This window comes from Meleagris gallopavo, chromosome 19, assembly GCF_000146605.3.
Source record: "Meleagris gallopavo isolate NT-WF06-2002-E0010 breed Aviagen turkey brand Nicholas breeding stock chromosome 19, Turkey_5.1, whole genome shotgun sequence".
NCBI lineage: Eukaryota > Metazoa > Chordata > Aves > Galliformes > Phasianidae > Meleagris > Meleagris gallopavo.
The window spans coordinates 10,013,586-10,035,277 of NC_015029.2; positions in this window are offsets into that span (position 1 = coordinate 10,013,586).

Here is a 21,692-nt window from a genome sequence, read left to right on the forward strand (position 1 = left end):
CACATACATTCTAAAATCCAAACTCTTATTCTTTTCTCAACATGTTTTAAATAGAATGCTATTGGAGATAAAATAGTCAAATCTCTGTTAATGCTGAGTTGCACACCTTGCAGAATGCCCTTTGTAAGCAATAGCAGATGGTGACTGTCATTTCATATAAGGTTTTCATGCTCTGTCTCTGTACCTGTAAATATTTTTCTTGTCTTTCAAGGCAGTTTCAGTTTGCCACCATCACCAACTGCAGTACTTAAGAAGAACAAGTACTTCTATGTACATTTGCAACTACCTTTTTGAATTCAGCCGCAAGGCTCACTTGAAAATCCAAATAATTGAAGTACTTTCCTATAAATTTCCCTTGTTATCATCAGCCTTCTGTTCTTGTAGCTCTTCATTCCTCTTTGCCAAATTGTTCTAAGACACTCACAGAAAATTCTGCTATGTTTACAGACATGTAACTTTTCTTCCTCCAGCTGTTATTCAGCTAGCAACCACTCTGAGCTTCTGAAATATTCACTAGCACTTTTGTCCCATTCTGAGTACCACAGCTGACTTCAGTTATACCTTAGATACTCAAGAAAGTTAGTAGGTGCATACGAATGCTCTACTGGGTTTTTGTTTGATTATCTTCATAGAGAGGCGTCTCCTTCTCTGGAGATATTCAAGACCCATCTGGACACCTGCCTGTGCAGCCTGCTGTAGAGGAGCCTGCTTTAGCAGGGGAATTACACCCAATGATCTCTAGAGGATCCTTCCAACCCCTAAAAAAATAAAAACAAACAAACAAACAAAAACCAACAAAAAACACAAACCACAAAATCTGGAGTTTCCTAAAAGCAGGTATGGGACCCATCCTGGCACTCCTGTGAGAACTTCAGGCAGCTGGCAAGGGCATCAGGTTCAGCACTGTAGGTACGAAAGGATTACAAACAATATTCCAGAGGGGAAAATGCAGAACATGTAAGAATAATGAAAGAACTCTATTTTGAGTCTAGCTGTGGTGGATAGATCAGCAGTCCATCATGCTCTCTCTACAACACTCTTGACAGTTTTCCTTATTGCCCTTTTCATGGCACATTCCAGAATACAACTGGAATCTGCAGGCCAGAGTTATTTTGAGCAGAAGAGTTAGAGACATTCTTACAGTTTATTGCAGCCTGGGAAGATACCACTTTGTGATTGCATCTGCTCAAAAAAATCAGGAGCTGAACAGTGGCAGGGAGAAGAACTGTTCTGTAGTTACATGCATAAAGTATAAAGTTTTATAAAGTCTTCAACGTATGTGCCTTGTCAGAATTTACAGTAATTTAAGGTGCTTATAATTCCTCCAGGCATGGAACTCATAAATACTACTCAGTGCTATTTGTCATTGGCTTCTCTGTCATGCATAAAGTAAAATTAAATAGTTATCTCTATATCGTTAACGTATTAAACATTAGGATTTATGGGGTTGGAGATATTACTTACTCTGAGAACATTATCTTCCTGATGAAAGATCTAAATGCAAATAGAAGGAATGCCAAAATACCCTGGAACATAATTAAGGATACTAAGGTGTGAAGAAGCCCTAGGCATAGGAATGTGCAGTTCTCTTAACTTCCACTTTCACGGTGGGCTAGTTTTCTTTGTTCCAGATTTCTATTCACTGTCCCAATGTGCCATCTTGTTTCTTTTTAACTAGTTGTCAAGTGAAAAAAAATGTAAATGCATTCTTATGTGGATTATCAAAGAAAAGATGTTTCTGACTTAAAGCATACCTATGCAGTCTGTACTGGGAAACAGCCATTCAGTGATGTCTGAAAGGTAAAAAAATAAAATTATCTATGACTTTTCAATATGAAGAATAATTCCTGTTGGCTTTACTTGATTTGTTGCTATTGTTGCAACTCGAGGGTTTCTGGAAACATGTATTGAACGGGGACAACTTTTAAATAAATCTGTATTTCTGCAGCATAATAGAAATGCTTTCTGTGCTGTTGTATAGCTCTAACCAAATCTGTATGCTATTTTATCTATTCAGAGTAGAATAATCACCAGCTACTCATCCCATTCTCATCTCAGTAAGCACAGAAAAATAATATCAAAATACAAGTCAGAGCTGATTAGAAATAACACAAAAGTTGATGAGAAGAAAGGAGAGCAGAGGAACTGGGTCTAAGAGGCAGACCTCAGAAGGAGGCTGTTCACGTAATGGTAAAACAGTAGATGGCATTTAGCTCAACAGCAGTGCCCATCTCCATCTTGAATAACATGAGTAGAGCATAATGCAGGCGTTACTCATACTTAAGCAGGCAGTCAATGCATGTGGAATTGTGCCATGTCATCAGGTGTCAAAAAATACATGTTTCTTGGGTAAATTTAAGGGTAGTGAAAAGATCTGGCCCTGCTCACATGCTCTCACAGCAGGCAGACATTACAGAAAATTAAAATGAATTACCACACCCACAGGCAAGAGACCTGAGGATGCTAAATTATGGGTACCACAGTCAGATGCAGCTGGTATTGCTTCTTAGCTACCACTGAAGTCATCTACTGTCTTCAGTAATTTTTTTCTCTGAAGGCCTTATTTAGAGAAGGCTATATGATATTTTCACCTTGGTGATACCCCTCTACACACAAATGTACAGCTACACCACAGGAGAACTTTGCAGTCCCATAGAAAGTTTCAGGATGAGGCTTTGTCAGGACTCTGCCCTGGGAACATTTGATAGCTGCAGCTACTTCTTTTGCCCTTCCTAAAGCTGGAGGCCAAGGCATGCCTCAAGAGCAAAGCTGGTGGCCTGTTCTAATGCACAGGTTGAACTTAAGGCCACTGTAACCTCCCTTATCTCAACCTAATGAGATAAGATAGGTGTTTTTTTCAGAAGACGTTTTATGCTCTACATTGTCTAGTTGATTTAACTGTCCTTAGTGATATACTCCACCCTTATGACACTTTCTCACAGCCCTGCAGAGTTCATTGCCAGCTCAAGGTTTCCCATTATTCACTCTTCCAATCATTCCTGCTTACATGATTTTAAATAATTCTCTCCCATTTATGAGCTGTAATGTATCTTCTCTGAGACCAACTATCTTCTGTAATTTTTCTCATCTCTCTCTTGCCCCATTTTTATTATGCTTTGTTCCTTGCTAATATTTTAACTCTTTCCACTTAAGTAAAATTAAATAATTGTATAAATTACACTATGGAAAAAAAATATTTCAAATTAATGAGGTCAAACTTCACATAATTACAAGAAAATCCAAACTGGTTCTCTCTACCACTAAAGAGAAGCAATAGGCAGTGATAAAAGTGCTACTGCCACTGTTCACCTATCATACTGCCGTTTGTTATGTCATCAGGCTGCGTTTTCACTTTTTTGCCTGCACTTACTTTTCAATATTGCATTGGGTCAGCACCAGGTGTCATTAAGTAAAACATACCAGTAACCAGAGTTACATCATGCCATTTAAATTTCAGCTTCCTTCAGGGGCCAGAGACACAATTCAAGACAAGTCCACAGACACTCCCACTTGCTTTCTCTGAAGACAGAAAGGAGGACTTGCATCATTTTGTGGTAGAGCTGTACGAAGAGCCATCAAACCTTTGCACTGTTCCCCATAAATGAACAGCAGCCAGCTGTCCCCCAGAATAAAACACAGTTCAGATAATGCTTTTCTCTTTGTCTAGATAAAAGTACCTGTCATAAGGGTTACTGGACAGAGTTGAGAATTGATTTATCAGCCTGTAAGAGTTTGAAAAGGTTTCCTGTATAAGGTGGTTCTCAGTAAAAACAGTGATTGTTCTGCTTAGTTCACCTCTCTCAATATTCCCCAGATCAGATCACCATTGTCTTTGGGGTTAACGATACCGATCTTCAGTTTTCTCAACTGAGAGGTGCCTCTGAAGAGTACTGTATGCTCAGGACCATTAGGCAACACTGTGCTACCATTCCTGAGCTGTAACAGGACAGGTCTTAGTTTTCCCAAGGCTGCACTGACTTCCTTGTGGTCAGTAGATTGCCTCTCTCAGAAAACCTTCCTCTAATCTGTGAAGGTTTTGCAGATTACTTCATAGATACTTCAAGTTACCCTCCTGATCCAGACTTTTCTTTTAAGTGCGTGTGATCAAGGATGACTTCTTTTGAGGACAGGACATAATTGAAAGTGACTTCAACTCCAGCTGGTATCTGTTTTATTTTCTAGTTTCAGGGAAAACAGGAATCTTTTCTCTGGTTACTTATACTGTGCTCAGACTACAGATTTTCATTATACATCAGTAACAAAAACAATGTTGGTATATTCACCTGATCAGAGTCACAGATTCTTTAAGAAGCATTTTGAAGAATCAAACAGCATAGTATTTCTTTGGACATAGCTTTATAAAATCTTAAATGAGTATTGAAAGGCCAGTATGATTTCAGTATACCAATCTTCTCTTTTAAGGATGTCTTTTCTCATTCCTTGCATTGTAGATGTTTAATTGAAAGGTTACACAGAGGGTCATCAACAAGGCTCACAATGCCTCTAGCCTTACAATACACTTAACTTCAAAGGGATTGGATACATTCCTGAGCCTTGTACCAATAAGCACTAATAACACTGAAAAATGAAAACTGAAACAGATGTCTCCAATAGCATTGATTCTTATTAGCTGTTCACAGCTATTCTTACACCTCTAGGCATAATGAAGCAAAGCCTGCATGCTGGGTGTGTGGTTGCAGAGGGCCTTGGTAATGCCATTGGAATGTTCCCCTTTGCTTTTGCTCGCTGCATTCTTGACAGACTGTCTCCATTATAATCTTAAGAAAACTTCTTTAAAATGTCATTTAAAAATGCATCAAATATGTAAACTCTTACTTGATAAAGGCAGGATTTGACACTAGCATGTCTATTCAATCACATTTTTTTCCCAGTTACCTTTAAGAAATACATTTGAAAGAATAATCTGAACTGAACATTTACCTGCGCCTCACTGCAGATTCTAAATCTGTTATGACCACCCAGAAGAAGATTAGGGCAGCTCCATGATGAAGTAATTGAAGAACAGCAATCAATAGATAAAGTGTTGTGCATGCTACTGTGATGTGAATAGGCTGATCAGACAAGTAATAGACATCAATTCTTTTTTGCAACCTCTTCAGTCAACAGATGCAAAAATGATTTTGTACAACCCACAGGTATAATGAATGCCTGCACCCTTGTACACAGTCTAAAATATCCATTTACTTGGGTTTACAGAGCTTCCTTGTCTGCCTGGTTTTCTAGCACATTTCTTATTGTGAACATCATCTCTCTACTTAGAATGAAGAGTAGCCATGATAGACATGTAATGATCTACAGGGAACAGATTTTAACCTTATTTAACTGGTGGAAGCTGCTTCTGCTGAAGATGATACTTCTATTTTGAATGAGAAGTAGTTGATATATTGAGAACAACCTTCAAATGTAACCAACATTCTGTGCTGCAATAAGAAAGGGAGGACTAAAGAGGAGTAGCTTGGAAAAGGATCATATGAACAAAGCAGTGGGCAGTACAAGGTTAGCAGTCCAGCTTGAGCACTGATATGGATGCCAAGAATTTATACCTTTCCATTTTTAACATAATACTATGTATTCATCATTGGGTTTAGGTTAGAAAACTCGGAGTTGTAGCATACTGCATATTCAGACCACGTATCCACTATCCATGCAGAAGACCTAATGTAATGAAAGAGTATTTAGCTGTGAAATAGGTAGATGGATTTTCTACTCAGTCAGTGAAAAGATAGTGCTTAGTATTATATGAAGCATCCACCTTTTCCCACATCTCAAGTTCCCTGAAGACCTCCTCATACCTCTAGAAATAATTGTATACTTCTGAAATATCATCTAGCTTAATCCCGCTTGCAGAAGAAACCATATCCATCCTGTACAAATAAGAAGAAAAATCAAATGGTGGGTGTAACAGGGTGACACAACGGAAATCGCAGCAACGATAGCAGAGTAGCAAAGTCCTAGGCTGCTGCAAGGGGGACGTACACAAATGCAGCAGCTGCAGACACAAAAACAAAGAAAAAAATTCTAACTACCTTCAGAAGGACTCAGGCACACCAAGATCACCAGCAAGATACCCTCACCTCCACTGCCAGCCCTTGAATGAGGTCTGTGTGCAGGGGTGGATCCTGGCTCCAGCCCTTCTGGTCACTCAGGTACATTGCACGCACCTCAGCTCCCCTGGGCCCTGCCTTCCCACCAGGTGCTCAGTCACTGCTTCAGGTCATGACTTAGCATTTCTGCTACAGTGGGCTAAAAGAATCATCCATGTTATACTCTAGATTCGGTAAAACATACAAGTAATGTGGTGGAAAAAAAGTAGAAATCTGTTGTGGTGCATCTGTGGAAACTATCTGTGTTGTTTTCTCAACAAGGTGGAGCTTCTATCTGTCCATCTTCACCACATCATCTCCAAGACGTGCCTCTTGTCACTGTCTAGTTCAGTGCATTAGTTTATGGCACTGAGCAAACCCAGCAGCTCTTTTCCATACATTTTCTGATATTAGGAAATTCATCACAATCCAATCAGGATGATGTGCTCCACCAGCACTTATGACTTCATCTACATATGCTGTTGGACCACTCAGCAGTGGATTCTTCTCTCATGTGAAGAATGCTATCACATACCATGCAACCAGTTCATCTGTAAAAGTCACTTCAGGAATATTGAGGATGAGTTTCTTATGTCTGTGCTGGTCTGCGGGGATTGTTCAGCTTGCTTGAGGGGAGGCGTTCACAGCATTATTGTACACTACACCGCACAGAACGCACAATTTGACTTTTCAGAGAAGAATACCCCTGAAGAGAAACATCATTCAAATGGCCAAACAGATAGGTGATATTTTCCACAGAGTGTTTACACTGATGACAGATTCGTATACACAAAAACAATGAAATAAATAAGCTCTGTAACCGTTTTCCTTTTGGTTGATATGCACTCTTGTGAGGCAAAGGGGAAAGAATAACCATCCACACCTGTAAATACTGTGCAGCTGCATTGCTTCTGTGAAAATTCCTTTTTCTCCTCTGGGGGAAAAAAAAAAAACACTTTTGCTGTGGTAGGTGTCCATTGAAATGTGGGTCTGTCCTTCTTCCAGGCCTCGTCAGTGAGAGATTCATCTGAATCAGCTGAAGTAGAGAATATGTTTTCAGTTCCACATATGGAAAAAAAATTCTGTCTCCTGGGTGAGTCCATGTGAGAATTCACTGCTCACATAGATGTAGGAGAACAGTACTCTGCTTGGTCTGGGGTCGGACAGTGAGCCCAGTATTTGAGTAGCTTCCTGCTCCCTTCTGCTTCTGCTCAGCTCAGTGAAGTCACTAAAAGTCTTGCTGAATGCTACCAGCTAATTCTCTGTGATTCCTTTTAGTGGCCAATCCAAAATATTTTGTGTCAGTAAATGCTACACAGTGAGCTCAATCCAGATGCTTCATCCAGACAATGCATAAAAATCAGAAAATTCAAAAACACATCTGCTTACAAAAAAAAAAAAAAAGCATTCATAAAAGCAGAATTTCTTATTAATACATCATTAATAAATTAAAATATATGTTTTTTCCTAGGTTAGTAAAAATGAGCTGCTGCCAATAGTACTGTTGTGGTTTAAACCAGCATGAGGCTCAGCAGCACACAGTCATTTGCTCATCCAGTTGGGATGGGGGTGAGAATCAAAACAAAACAAATAGAACCTGTGGCTTGAGACAGAAGTATTTATTAACATAGAGAAAAGGATAATAGTTATGACAGTGTGTATATCCTGGGAGCATCTCTTGGAGGAAATCCCTAGGGTACTTCTTATGGGACAGAACAAGCGGAACGCAGTACATTATGCCTTGGCAAGATCCTTCATTTTAGAGTGACCCAATCCCCACACTGAGACCTGGAATGGATACCATGAACCCTGGACCTACTATTGCTACTTCCAAGACAATGCCATGATAAAGCTTAAAATAGCAGAGGAGAGAGCAATGTCCCAGTCAGGGCTGTAGAATCATTGGCTGATTATCAAGAACTTCCATAGAAATGTCATCTTACATTTTGACAAAATACATCCATATGAAAATGGCATGAGCCTGTGCTCTCATGTCAGTGAGATGAGAAGTACTGACGGTTAATTCTGCTCTTAGCTCTGTCTCCCACTGCCACAGCACTATCGTGAAGTCAGGTTGTGATCCTGCATTCCAGAGTGCATCCCTGCATGGCACCAGCCATTCAACTGAGCAGTGTAAGGGTGTGCTTGTGATCTGTGGGAACAGCACGGAGCGGTAGCATTTGGGGCAGGTGGGTACACCCATATCTTGGACATTCCTGATGAAGAGGGCAAGAATTTGCCAGTGCATTAAAAAGAAGTTATGAAGAGCCAAGTGTAAACAGAGGTGTCGTACAGACTAGAGCTTTCCCTTTCAGATAGAGGGAGTGAAGAGGAGGTCCTGGTGGAGTACGGTGTGCCTGCCACTTGGTCACCGTGCAGAAAACCCTGCTGGCAAACACAGAGCTACTCCTGCAGGCTGAGCTGTCTGAAACCAAGCAGCCTTAGATCTCATTCATCACACAGTTACAAGAGCACCCACCCAGCAATGTGCTGTTCAGAAACACAGTATCGTACATGTAAAACACATTGTGAACTTGATGGTAAAACTGCAATATCTACAAAGCAAGTTTAAGAAAACATGTTTATTGGGTCCATTCAGATCCATTTGTAAGTGACAAGTGGGATATCCCTCAACTAAGTGGTCTGAACACAATGTAGACAGACAGATGCAGGTCTGAACTAAAAGAGAGAAAAGTTGCAGCGACTTGTAAAATGTGTCTGTTAGTTCTTGGCTTCTTCTATACTCACTTCTGTCTGTAAAACTTATTCCAAAGGTCTACACTGGGCTATATCCCATATGAAATTATTTTGCACATACAACTATATTTTATTTGTAGTGAGGGGAACACCTTGGTTTGTTTTATGTCCACATGCCTGTTTAACTGGGTTTCTAATTATTTAATGTCACTGTTGCAGAGGTAGTTTTATGAGGCACAAAATCTAATGAAAATTATTCACAAGCCCAACTTCTGACTAGTAAAACCAAGAGTTTAATGCAAGAAGCAAAGTCCCCATCTGGTACTTCTCTTTGAAAAGAACAGCACACATGAAGGATTTATTGTGACATTACAATGCTTGATGTCAAATAATCTAGCCAGAGGAACAATATTGCCCTAAAGAGAGCCATCAGGCCCTGTGTGACATGGGTATTTGAAAGGATTAACTACACTTAAATCAATATGGGCAATGAAAACAGAAATAACCAATCTCTTAGCTGCTCAATTATTTAAGAGTGTCTTTATTCCCCAAAGAATGGAATTAAACGCTTGTTTAAGAGGACTGACAATTAAATCCATTCCTTTAATGTCAAGATAAGGACATAGGATCCTTGACTGCAGCAGGGCATGAAGGAGTAACATTTCACAAAGCAAAATACTCCACAGGAGCTGTTAGGTCACAGTACAGGTGGTGGCTTTGCTGTGCGGTGGAATTCACAGCTACCTGTCAGGCAGGGCTGTGTCACATGCCTCTTGGTCTGAGAAAAAATCACGTCTGCTTCTAAGGGTGTTCCTATGCACCACTGTCACTGGCACATCTGACTGCTACTGCCAGTTCAGGGTCAGATGTTGTGGCACAGGCTGGGCCCGAAGCACAGCAGCGGTTCCTGCACTCAGCATTGCTAAGTGCAACATGCAGCCACTGCCCCGACTCCAAATGTACGTATGCAGGAAGGTCTTAACCAAGGGCAGTATGCAGGCACAGCTTCTTAAATATCCTTTTCCTTCGCACTGTAATGTGTTAAGAGTACAAAATGCAAACTTTAAAATTTACAGAAAGCAAATAGCTGATAACATAAGAATGTTTAATTAAATAAGGCTGAGGATTTTCTAGTTATTTGAGTTTTGAACATTTGGTTCTCATTTTTTAACGTCTTAAAGAACAACCACTCCAACCCTCAATTATGATACAGCATCTCATGAAAGGTTTGTTTATCTCAGATAAAATGAAGAAATTCCTAATGTGGAAAATTTCAATGATAAATTTTATTTTCAAGTGATAAAAAGAGGGTAATGAAAGTAGAATGTATTCAAGCATTTAATGTTCATTTGGCTTTTTGCAGATAGTCAGTGGCAGGAAAATATCAGATGCCTACCTGCCATCTGTTAGAGCTCTTAGCCAGAAAACTGGAATGTGTTCTTAAATCAGAGATAACTCAATGCAGTAGGAATTTGTCACAACATCGAAGATTTAGGTGAGTTGTCCACCATGAATTTCAGTTATTCAAAGGCTCCTGTGAGTTGGGAGGTAATAGTAAAAAGCCTGATTGAGTTTTGGCTACTCCGCAAGAGGGCAAGTGAGTGCAGAAACCCTTTTCTATGATTTGTAACCTGCATGTGAAAGTCATTCCCAATTAGTCAACTGAGTCTGAGGATTTCTTGCTGCTAAGCTCCAATTCACTATAGAAAGACCTTATTCCCAGATCTTCCATTTCTTTATTGCATTTTGTATTCTGTCCTTTAAAATAATATTGTGCTTTAACAAGTTCATGTCTTTCAGCTAGGTAAAAATTGTGGTCTAGAAAGCTCATATTTTTTAAAAACCATTTATGAAAATGTGTTGCAGAAAATCATTACTCATGAGTTTTGTCTTGACACTTATAAGCATAATAGCTTGGAGGTATTGTTGATTAATGATTTCTTGTTTCTCTGATGTTCTTGTGCTAACTTGCCCACATTTCAGAGTCATATAGTAAGGAGTGAAAACACAAAAACAAACAAACAAAAAAAAAACCAACAAAGACAATTGTCGCTTTGTAACCAGAAACTGCAGATTTTATGGCTTATATGTGCCCCAACAGCTTTGCATGCAATTTCTAACTTCAACACTCTTACTATAAATTGAATGGCAGTGATGCTACTATGTTGAGCCTCATCCTTTGCACATGTCTGGTTTTGCGGTCACCCTGCTGGTTATTTTCATGCCATCATTTTGCTGATCATCACCAAATGATTTATTTCTTCATCTCCCACATCAGTATTACACAGCTGTTCATTCCTCTTTAGAGCATTTAAATCACTTACTTTGCCCTGTTTGCCCTATTACTCCATATACATTTCACAGCAGTCTCACCATTGCTTTAGCAAACATCTTTCTACCACACATTAACCCATCTAAACTGCAGCTTTACCAATATTGCTGTCCTTATTATCTGCCATGAAAAGCTGATGATCTAGGTATAAGAAGATTCACAACAGGTAAAGATGGCAAAGAGACCTGCAGAACATAAGGTAACAATGAGATTATACTAGCCTGCTTTGTCAGACGTAGTCACAGCACATCTGCAGCTTAAGCACTGTCGATACTTTTATAGCTACAGACGCATATTTGACATAGTAGTCTGTGCCTGTAATTGCACACGTACACAGGGAGAGAATGCAGAGTTGCCCCACAGAGAGCTGTGCACAGTCCTCAAGCCATGGGGAGATGAAATGCCCACGCTTCACGGATGAAGGGGAAGCTCGCACGTACCCACGTGCAGCCCCTGCACTCTGCACTACCACGTGCTGGTGGCTGGGTGCGCGGAGAAGATGCTGCAGCCATTCTTTTGTCTACTAATTGTAACCCTGCAGCACCTATTAGATCGTGTCTGGATCTTCTCTGCTAGTATGTGGACTCACTGTAGATTTGTTCATGTTTGACATGGGAAACATAACTCTGAAATGAAGCATGAATTTATGACTGAAGAACAGGCAGTGGAGGTGCAAGGCTGCAGATCATCTGCCTTCACCCCCGTCCCAAACACTGCAATGGATAAAAGCTGGAAGAAAACTATCCATTGTTTTAAATAACAAAGGCAAACGGGGTTCTGATTTTCTCATCGTATTTTAATTTCCATCCTCTTTTACTATACAAGATTATCATTAGTGAATGTAGTAATGTAAGCGTTACTCCAAATGAGTATCTACAAAATAGGAAATACTTGATCAAAGCTGGTACCTGCCTTCTCCCCTTCTCCCATTTAGAACTGAAAGCATTTTCTGATGCTCCTGATGGGTAGGTACAAGCTTCAACAGGAGAGTTTCCAGTAAGGCAGAGAGGAATAATGCAGTTTGCTTACAGGACTGACTTCTGTTGGCTCTGCACCAGTTGTTTGACCCAGTCACCTGTGGTTGCTCTATGAGGGGCTGGTTTCTGCCTGCCTGTTGCCACTCAGTAAGTGAGAGAACTTGTCTCACTCTGACAGCACAGACTGCTCTGTCACTTTTTCTCAGGTTGACAACAGGCTGGTCTGACATGGCTCTTGTCACTCAAATGCTGTAGAGCACAGATCCTTTTAATCCATCTAACAAGAAGTTCTCTTGTCCTCTCTCAGCACCAAAACTAAATACAAAGCAAACCACAAATGCATAGTTTCATGCAGGGATATAAAGAAAGAAAAGGTGAAGTTTGCACAAGATTAAAGATTACCAAAGATTAAAGAGAATACCATCTGATATAAAGTCTGACACATTTTGCTTCTTTTCAGGCCATTTCCTACAACTGACAAACGCCAGAGCACAGTTCGACTAAGATTTAAGAGTTAGTTCCTCAGTGGACTTCGTCTCTCCTAATATCAAACACTTTGCTCTTTGCAGAACATTCTTTCAATTTAGGTTTTCTTCCACAGTCTTTGGTAAAAACTGCAGCAAATTATGCTCTTTAGCTCTGAGTCCACCTCATTGGTGAGCCAGTCCAAATCACGGACCACCTCTCAGAAGAACCATTGATGGTTACCCACAACTACAACTGCAGATTCTTTTCACTGTAACCTCTATGCCTGTGCCAGACTGGAGCTGTACGATCTCAGTCCAAGACAGATTTCTGCTCTTATTTTTAAAGTTTCAATAGAAAAGAGGTTCAGTCTTTTCCGGACAAGAAATGGGGATCTTTTCCCCATGTTAATTATTTTTACTGAACTTTATAGTCACATCACAATCAAGTTGGTGTGTTCAATTTTATTGATGGAATTTAAGGTTTTGTGTAAAGACCACTTGATCACAGAAATAAGCTTTTCCTTATTGCTGTACAAAACTACCGAAACACAGGTGAATTACGTTCAAATGTTGCCTGAATACAACAGCAATAGGAAACACTTCTGTGCAGTTCTCTCAATGGTTATTTATACATGCACTTCAGTGGTAGTCATTGTGGTACCATGGTTAGAATACCACACACACAGCACACACTCAGAATAAAATTAATCTCTGTAGTCAACTTCAGTTGAGAAGTTGTGTAGTAATTCATACATGAAACTACACTGTAAAATGACATTAAAAGATATTAAGTGAATTGGGCACCTTTCCATCTGTGCATTAGGTGAGATTTGGGTATCACAGTGAGTGATAAAAGGTTGCAGCAGCTGAGCTGTTGCAACAGTAAAGCTGCTCTCTTAAGGGATCTGATTCGAGCATTGTGTTTGGATGCAGCGTGTCAGTGTAAACCATCAGCACAAATGCATCTAGGTGCACAGAGGCATGGGTTTTGAATGCTACATTAAGCCTTGCCAGCACCTACAGAAGACGTTGTTTCTGTCTATGAGTTACAGAAACGGAAAGGAAAGACTGTCAAAGAAGGAGCAGTAAAATCTGAGTCGCAGATCTAAGTTCTGCTTTAAAAAGCGGTAGGAATGTTTCATCCTGTATTCCTCTTTCATTAGGCAATCAATCAGCTTATCACAATATTAATCATTGCCAATTGTTCTCTTATAAAAGAATTTCCAGACAGGACAGCTTTCAGCTATTGGGGTAAACTAGGCTTTTTCTGGTCATTTCAGACTAGAGCTTTAAAAACAGATCTAGCAATGGTTGTTAATTATGAACTGTACTTCCAAACTGGTTTAACTGCTTCCCACTTGTGTAGAGCAAAATTATATTTAACAGGGATGGAAAGGCACAGCGTTTCAAGCAAGTGAAGATTTTACATTTCTCTGTACTCACAATTGCCTGTGCCAGGGGCACTGAAATACAGTTGTGTCTCTAAACGAACAGAACCAGGCCCTGTACAGCAATCTGCATCACCTCCAATGCATATTTTCAATTAGCAGTAATGGAATACATCAGACCTGTCAGCAGTGCTTTATGGAAAGATGCCTTCTGCTTGCTTGCAGACAACTTGCTGGTGCTACACAAGGAGGGAGCAGGGCAATCTGCCTCTATAACTGCTCTTGCTAGGAATATGGATGCACATTCACCTGCAACCAGAGGGACAGGAGCACTACTGACAGCAGACGATTAGGGGGCTGAATGCTCCCTATGCAGACCTTTAATTCACCTATTTCTAATCTATAATCCAGCTCCTCCCCCTCACCAGCACACCCTTCAATCTCATTTATTAGGCAGAATGGTGGGAATAGGTTTAATCAGAAGAGAGGTGGGATGCTGGTAGCCTCAGGGCTGCCCCAGCTGTGTCATGGAGGCTGCGCTGCAGGCTGAGGGCATAGCTGATGAGCTTTGCAGTTTGAATCTCCATAGGCTTCACATTCATATGGGGAAATCCATACTAGATCTGAGAGATTTGCTTAGCACAGACCTGCTAGGTAGCTCCACTGCTTAAAAAATGCTTGTTATTTGATTAATATGTTGAAACATGACGTAGGCATGAATACCGCAGAAATCTCCCTTGATGTCCCCCTCTGTGTCTCTTCTACATTAACGTGAACAAAATCAATGGAGTCTGAAGTAAGACACTCCTTATAAATAAAACATACAGCATGTTGAAAAAGGCAGTGACTTAATGATTTTAGCTCTGTTTGAAAGAAGATCACTCAGAATGTAGCACAGCGATGTGTGCAGTGTGTGTACTGACAGAGATAAAGATGGAGGAATGCTGGCCTTTTTTACTTAAAAGTAGTGCCAAGAACATACAGTGCATCACAATGTATTTTTAAATATATGTTGGGGGATGGGCAGGTTCAAAATAATTCTTATTAGTATAAATCAATAATTCTGCTTATTCCTGTATAAAACACAGGGAGTAACTTGAAATCAGATCCTTTTTCAAAATGCACTTTAACTCTAATAAAGCAACATTTCTGAAGTAATGTTTCTTATGTCTGTCACTATGGCAACCTGCTAGGTGCCAGTATGACAGGAAACCTGCATTATGAATGCTGCATCCCAAGTGGTTGTATCAGGAGGCTGAGGCAGTATCATATATGCCAAAGAAACAAACACAGTTTAAAAGCTTCTTTTATTGTTTTTAGGCAGTTCACAAAGGTGCTGAGCAGGACTTTTCAGCAAACCAAGAAAACAAACTGAAGACTGTCAGCAAGCTAACTCTACAATTACCATTAGGAAAACCTTTCAGGCTATATTGCTTCCTCCAGCTACTTATTACTGTGATGCCAAAATGATGGCTATCATCTGTGCGCTAATAATGGATGCTAAGAATTGCTTCTTCATGTTTGTTCATAAAGCCAGCAATAACATGTTAATATTTGAATATTTAATATTAAATAGCAAATAAAGCAAAAAATAACTCAAAAACCCAAAGAGAGAATTTCTCAGATAAAAGGCTTTAGTGGTTGTTATAGGCACAACACTGTGATATCACATTCTGTTTTTCCGACATATTTTAAGGGAATATGGCAGAATAAGGAGACAAATGTTAGTAAACATTAGTGTAAGCAGCCCTAACTCATTGGGAAAGCAATAGTTTTATTTTATTACTTCTGTAGGAAATATTATTCTGTAGAACTTCTACACTGGAAAATGTGAGTTTATTTCAAGTGGAGATAGGAAGAGGAAAGGAAAAAATACTTTCAAAAATAAAACTTTTTTATCATGATCCTTGATGATATTTGCAAATTATTAAGCACTTTGCTTTTGTTTCTGAGAAATTAAAATCCTTTAAGAAACAAGTTCAGATATCTTGCTGGAAACAAATATCTTGACCTCAAAATAACACCAGTTCTGTAGTCAGAATTATCAGAAGGATAAACATTTCTTACATGTTGATTGAGAAGGACCTGCCATTCATTTGGATCTTGCTCCAGATTCCACTGAAGCAGATAATGGTCTTTCAATTAACCCCCACAATGTGAACATCTGACTCAGATGCAGGTAACAGTAAAGACTGCAGAAGGTGACATCACTGCTCAAACTTTCATTGACCTTCACCAGGATCAGAAGCAGAGTTGTATCTCTTAGCAAGAAGTTCTATGTGAGCAGAACAATGCTCTGGACCTGACCCTATAGCCTTCACAAAGCCAAGTCTCCCACTCTGAGCCAGTAAAGAATAGGGCAGGCATGCTCAGATATTTCCTTTAAAAATGTCTGCCTCTTCACAGTACAGCTGACTTTTGGAAATACGAAGAGTCACAGGCCTCTCAGCCTTTCCTCCTAACGAAGGTGCTCTAGGCTCTGATCCTTTTGTAGCCCTCAGCCGTGCTCTCCCTCGTGGTTCACTAACTTACTTGAAACGGGGAGCCCAGAACTGGAGACACTACTCCAGATGAGGCCTCACCAGGGCAGAGCTGGCGGGTGGGGTGATCTCAGAGAAATCTCCATTGATTTTTAATGACAATTTTGGTTAACTTAATTTCCTGTGAAGAGGGAGTTTGTGTTTACATAAGCAGCAACTTTTGGACAACCTCTTAGAGAACTTAAACACTTTGGGTTTGCCATCTGAACCTCCAGCTTCCCTTATATATTCTCACAACCAGACATTTATCTTTAATTACAAAGTCATAAAAAATTGTTGCACAATTATAGCATCGTAGTATCAGCAAGGCTGGAAAAGACCTCCAAGATCATTTAATCCAACTGTCTGCATACCACCAATATTTCCCACTAAACCATATCTCTTAGTTTCACATCTACATGATTGCTGAACACCTCCAGGGATGGTGACTCAGCCACCTCCCTGGGCAGCCCAGTTATACTCCTTGTTACGGCCTTTCCCCAGAAACGAGGTCAAGCCTGATAGTGTTTATGCTTAAAGCTGATATGCTGCAATTGCTGAAGTATTCTTTGCAGCATCTACTTAAATCCAGTTTTAAATTTATAGTGGGAGAACATCTGCAGCAATTTGTTTGGAGATCTTACTCTTATTTTCTGATAGAACACGATGACTAACCGTACTTGTCTGTTCTAAGGTAGGAGGACAAAAGGGTTGGCAAACTACATTTTAAAGGCTTTAAATTCACAAAAGGAAAACTGGAATGAGATCATCATTTACTTGTGGGTATTCCAGAAATAAGAAAGGTGCCGAATGAATTTATAAGTCATTAACCATGAAATACACATCCTGCATAGACAAAATAAAATTCACTTACTCAGCTACGACCTAGCCTTGATGATTTCAGCTGTTTCTTTCTCTGTGAAGTGATATTTCATTAACAAAAGCAAATGAGAAGATATTAGGTGAATTCTTACTATCTCTATGACTGGACCAATGCCATCCATTTAGATCAAACACTGGGAGGTAAACAAGAAGAACCTCAAGCATAGGCTAGGAAAGTTCGCAGTGTTGAGGCAGGGATCCAAATAAAACTAGAGAAAACATCATTCTCATGCTGAAGTTACATCTAATAATAATAATGGAAAAATACTTCTCATTTCCCAATACTACAGAATGGGTAGCAAGCTTAGTATAGAATTATTGGGATTTTTAATAAATTGTTCTGTACCCAGGATGTTCATTCTCCAGATGCAGATTATTAATGTTCCAGTTAAAATAGTCACACTTCATTTACAAACAGATCATACTAACCTCACTTCCCCTGATCACTATCTAAGCTCACTTGTGGATTAAAATAGGTTTCCAGTAGGGTGAGTTGATGGTGTAAATTACTTTGGAAAGAGCACTGTGAAATAACTAAAACTGTAGGATATTAATGCCTGCAGATACAGAGCTTGGGATTTGGCCAGAATTCTTTCACATCTGATGGACATTAACTTGCACACTTAAGGGTACAAGATCCGTTCCTGAGGTATACCTGTACTCTGGATTTACAGAGGATGTGTTTTCATTAAAGATGGCTGAGTATTATGATGAAGACAAAGGCAATGATGGTGAACAAAAAAAGTATACAACCAGTGACTGCTGACTGTGTATTTGTCAAAAGGTTTGGCATAAATATGGTTCTGGTGGAGGATTTCAGCTGTTTTATGTCTCAGCAACAGTTTAAACAATAACATTCATATCACAGAATGGTGTAGATAATATCTGCAATAAAACTGGGTCTTTCATGTTCAGAAGCAGACAAAGCCAGGAAAGCGCACTGATAAATGAAGCTGAACCTTTTTATTTCGTTGTGGTGGAGCTCCCTCTAGCTTACGGCATTCATCCTGTATCTGTAAATCATATTTCCTTAAACTATCCTTCCATTTCAAGCAGGAAAAGCTTCCAATTATGCATTCTTGGGAGCATTTAGGACATTTATGATCCATCTAGAAAAAAAAAAATGTCCTAAAAGCTGTCGGCTAGTTGAATGGCATTAAGAGGTCTGAAGACAATAAATTTCATACTTTTAAAAACAGCAGTATAGGGAAACATTTTCTGACATCAAGGGATCTGACTGTCTTTAGTAGCACTCTCTCCTTCTTTCAACTTTGTTCTCTTGTATTAATATTAAAAAATTAACGTACGTTTGCCCAATTTGCTGATTTACCCATTCCGAAATGGGAATGAGCACATTAAGTAGATTCTGCAAGGTACATTTATTTGCTAAATGCACAATACTGAATTAAATGTTAGTCTGAATGATTTCAATTCATTCAAAAATGTTCTAATCACCTTAATTTATCAAGTGAAACAGTTAAAATGTATAAAAGGTATAAAATAAAAATAAACAAATCTATAAAATGTTACAAAGAATGGGATTAAAGATGGGAAAGAAAACCAGTGAATTCTCTGGTTCAGAATATTTATTTGTTTTGGTTGCAGAATTCATAGAAGTTCCCCTTTTTAAGATTCCTCTAATGTTCAAGGCTTTATTAATGGTTGTAAATACAAACTGTACCTTTAAAAAAAAAAGTGGAAAGAGTGCTGCACTATGGAAACCTTATTTTGCTGAAATGCTAATTTGGGGAGATAAAAAGACATTTCTGTGGAACAATACCCAAAATCTGATGTGAAGATTAAATACCTACTGAAATGATAAGCAGGCAGGGATAAGGGAGAAAAGTTAATTAAAAATCTCCAGGGCAACTTATATTCCTTTGTCACAAAAGAAATGCTCTACTACTGATATTGTACCTGCAAGCTGAAGAATCATCAGCTGCTGCAGCTAACCAGAGAAAAGAATCTACTGATTAGCAATGTCCTGAGTATGCTGCATTTTATGTGTCTTTGGCCGTTCTCTTGGTGAATATTACTCCCTGTGTGTCCTGTTTAACATCATAACTACTTACAAGCTTCTTCGTACACTGAAAAATTAAGTTTGCCATTGTTAAAATTAACATAAAAAAATCAGCTCATCGTAGACTTTGAAGAATTTAATTCACTGGGAATGAATATTCAGAGTGAAGAACAAGAGACAAAAGCAGCGCTTTACATGTCACATTTGAGAAAATAAAGCACAATGAAAAACGTCGCTGCAAAGTCCTTGAAGCAGAAATTTTAGCTGATTGTGGGTTTTTTTCCACCAGTAATTTAATGAGCTTCTTTCTAATTTTGGAAATGAAATATGCTATTTAGATGTTCCAGAATGCTGAGATTTTAGAAACTGAGCGCTCTGCAGACTGTGTAATCAGAATGGTAATTTGCCTACTTTTAGGAGTTAAATTACACATTAATAAGGAGACAAGATTTCAAAAATACATTATCTGCTTAAGTTCACTTTACTGTTAGATAATCAGGAAGTAATCAACAACAGAACATACTTTAATTCAAATTACATTTGATTGTATCTTAAAGAGATGATTCAGGATTGAAGGGGAAAACATTTTGAACACAAAAATAGCATATTTCATTCAACCATATTTCTTCTTAACTGTTACTGCTCTTCTCATCATGTTTTTCATTTGTATAGTATTTCAGAATATCTGCGACTTAATCAAATTAATCTTCTCAGAGCTTATAGTCTCTGGATAAACGCAGTGCAATTCAAGGTGAGTCATCCAGACAGAAGCATACAATCCCAGCAGTGCAGAGATGGAAAGCTGAAAGGAAGTGTTATTTAAAATGCTGTATACTGCAATGTGTACAGTTCTGTCCCCTGCAGTGTGAGTTTTCCTGTTTGGAGTATTAGCATGACAAGAAATCATGACACAATCCCTTGATTTATTGCTCTAATTTTATATTAGGGATTCTTGCTCTTGAATGACTCCGGTGTCAAAATTATATATCTCGTTTCATAGGTTATTGGAATTAATTTTCCCAGCTGCATTCCTATTACATTCTGAAGTCAGACTCTATCACCTAAAGGCAGGACAGGGAGAGCTCTACTATCCCCCAAAATTTAGGGGAATTATCTAATTTATGGGCATTTATTCTGCATTTAATCTAAAAAAGATTCTTTCCACCTCTTTGCTATAAAATATGTCATACAATAAGCAAAACATAGAGCTGAGTGCCAAAATCTTTTGAAATTATTCAGTATTAAACTTGAAAGTAGAATCTTAACTGCAAATTTTTTGAGTCACACAGTAAGAATCCAGAGGCTATTTTTATTAATAACAAATAATAATGTTATTTATTAATAACAAATTTATTATTTGTTAATAATAGGACTTACGTTCCTTAAATCACATTCAGTACAATTAGTAGAGAATAAATTCCTAACTACTAAACTTTTTAATATTCTTCATTATAACAGATATTTCTTAAATGATTTAAAGTTTGAAAATTTGTTGGGCTTATGTTTTTATTAAACATAAATATCACTATACACTGAAGTACTGTCAGGGTATGATATCTCGTACCTTTGCCAGGCTGTGGCAATATGACGTACTACGACGCTTTGCTTTTATGAAAATAAAGTACTTTCTAATTAGCACTGCAATAAGAATGTTCTGCTGCGAGATAATAGTGATGTGAACACCAGAAATAAACAGACATCATGAAAATGTTGCAGCTTAACAGACTTGAATTGGAATGCTATAATGCCATCCAGGTTTTTTTTCCACTGAATATTCTCAGACTGTAAACAAATTTCATTCTTTAAGTCCTGATATACATTTAAGGTGTGCAAATGTCATTACGTACAAAACTCATGAAAGTCTTCAAAATTTAAATTTTAAGAGACAGCTGTTGTTAATCTTATTGTTTTATTTAGGATATTCATCATAAGGATTTTGGGTTTTTTAATTTTCAATACTCTATTAACACTAGACCTGCAACTTTGTTTTCTGCAGTGTATTTCAGTACTAGAAGTACGATGTTCCTTTGAGTAAGAAACTTCAGAGAAATGATCACTTTCTCCTATCTGGTGTATTTCACTTATTTCCTACAATTATTTTGTATCTTCCACAGTGAATTTCTGAGCTGTCCATAACACTGAGAAATTTGCCCAGGAGAAGACACAAATCAGGCCAGGATGCAGCCCCTGAGGAAAGAGAACGCACACATGCCCATCCCATCAAGTGTATCATTCATGAATCAAATCAAGACACAGTAAACCTGCATGCAAATAAATGTGAAAATGTGGAAGGAAGGCAGGGAGAA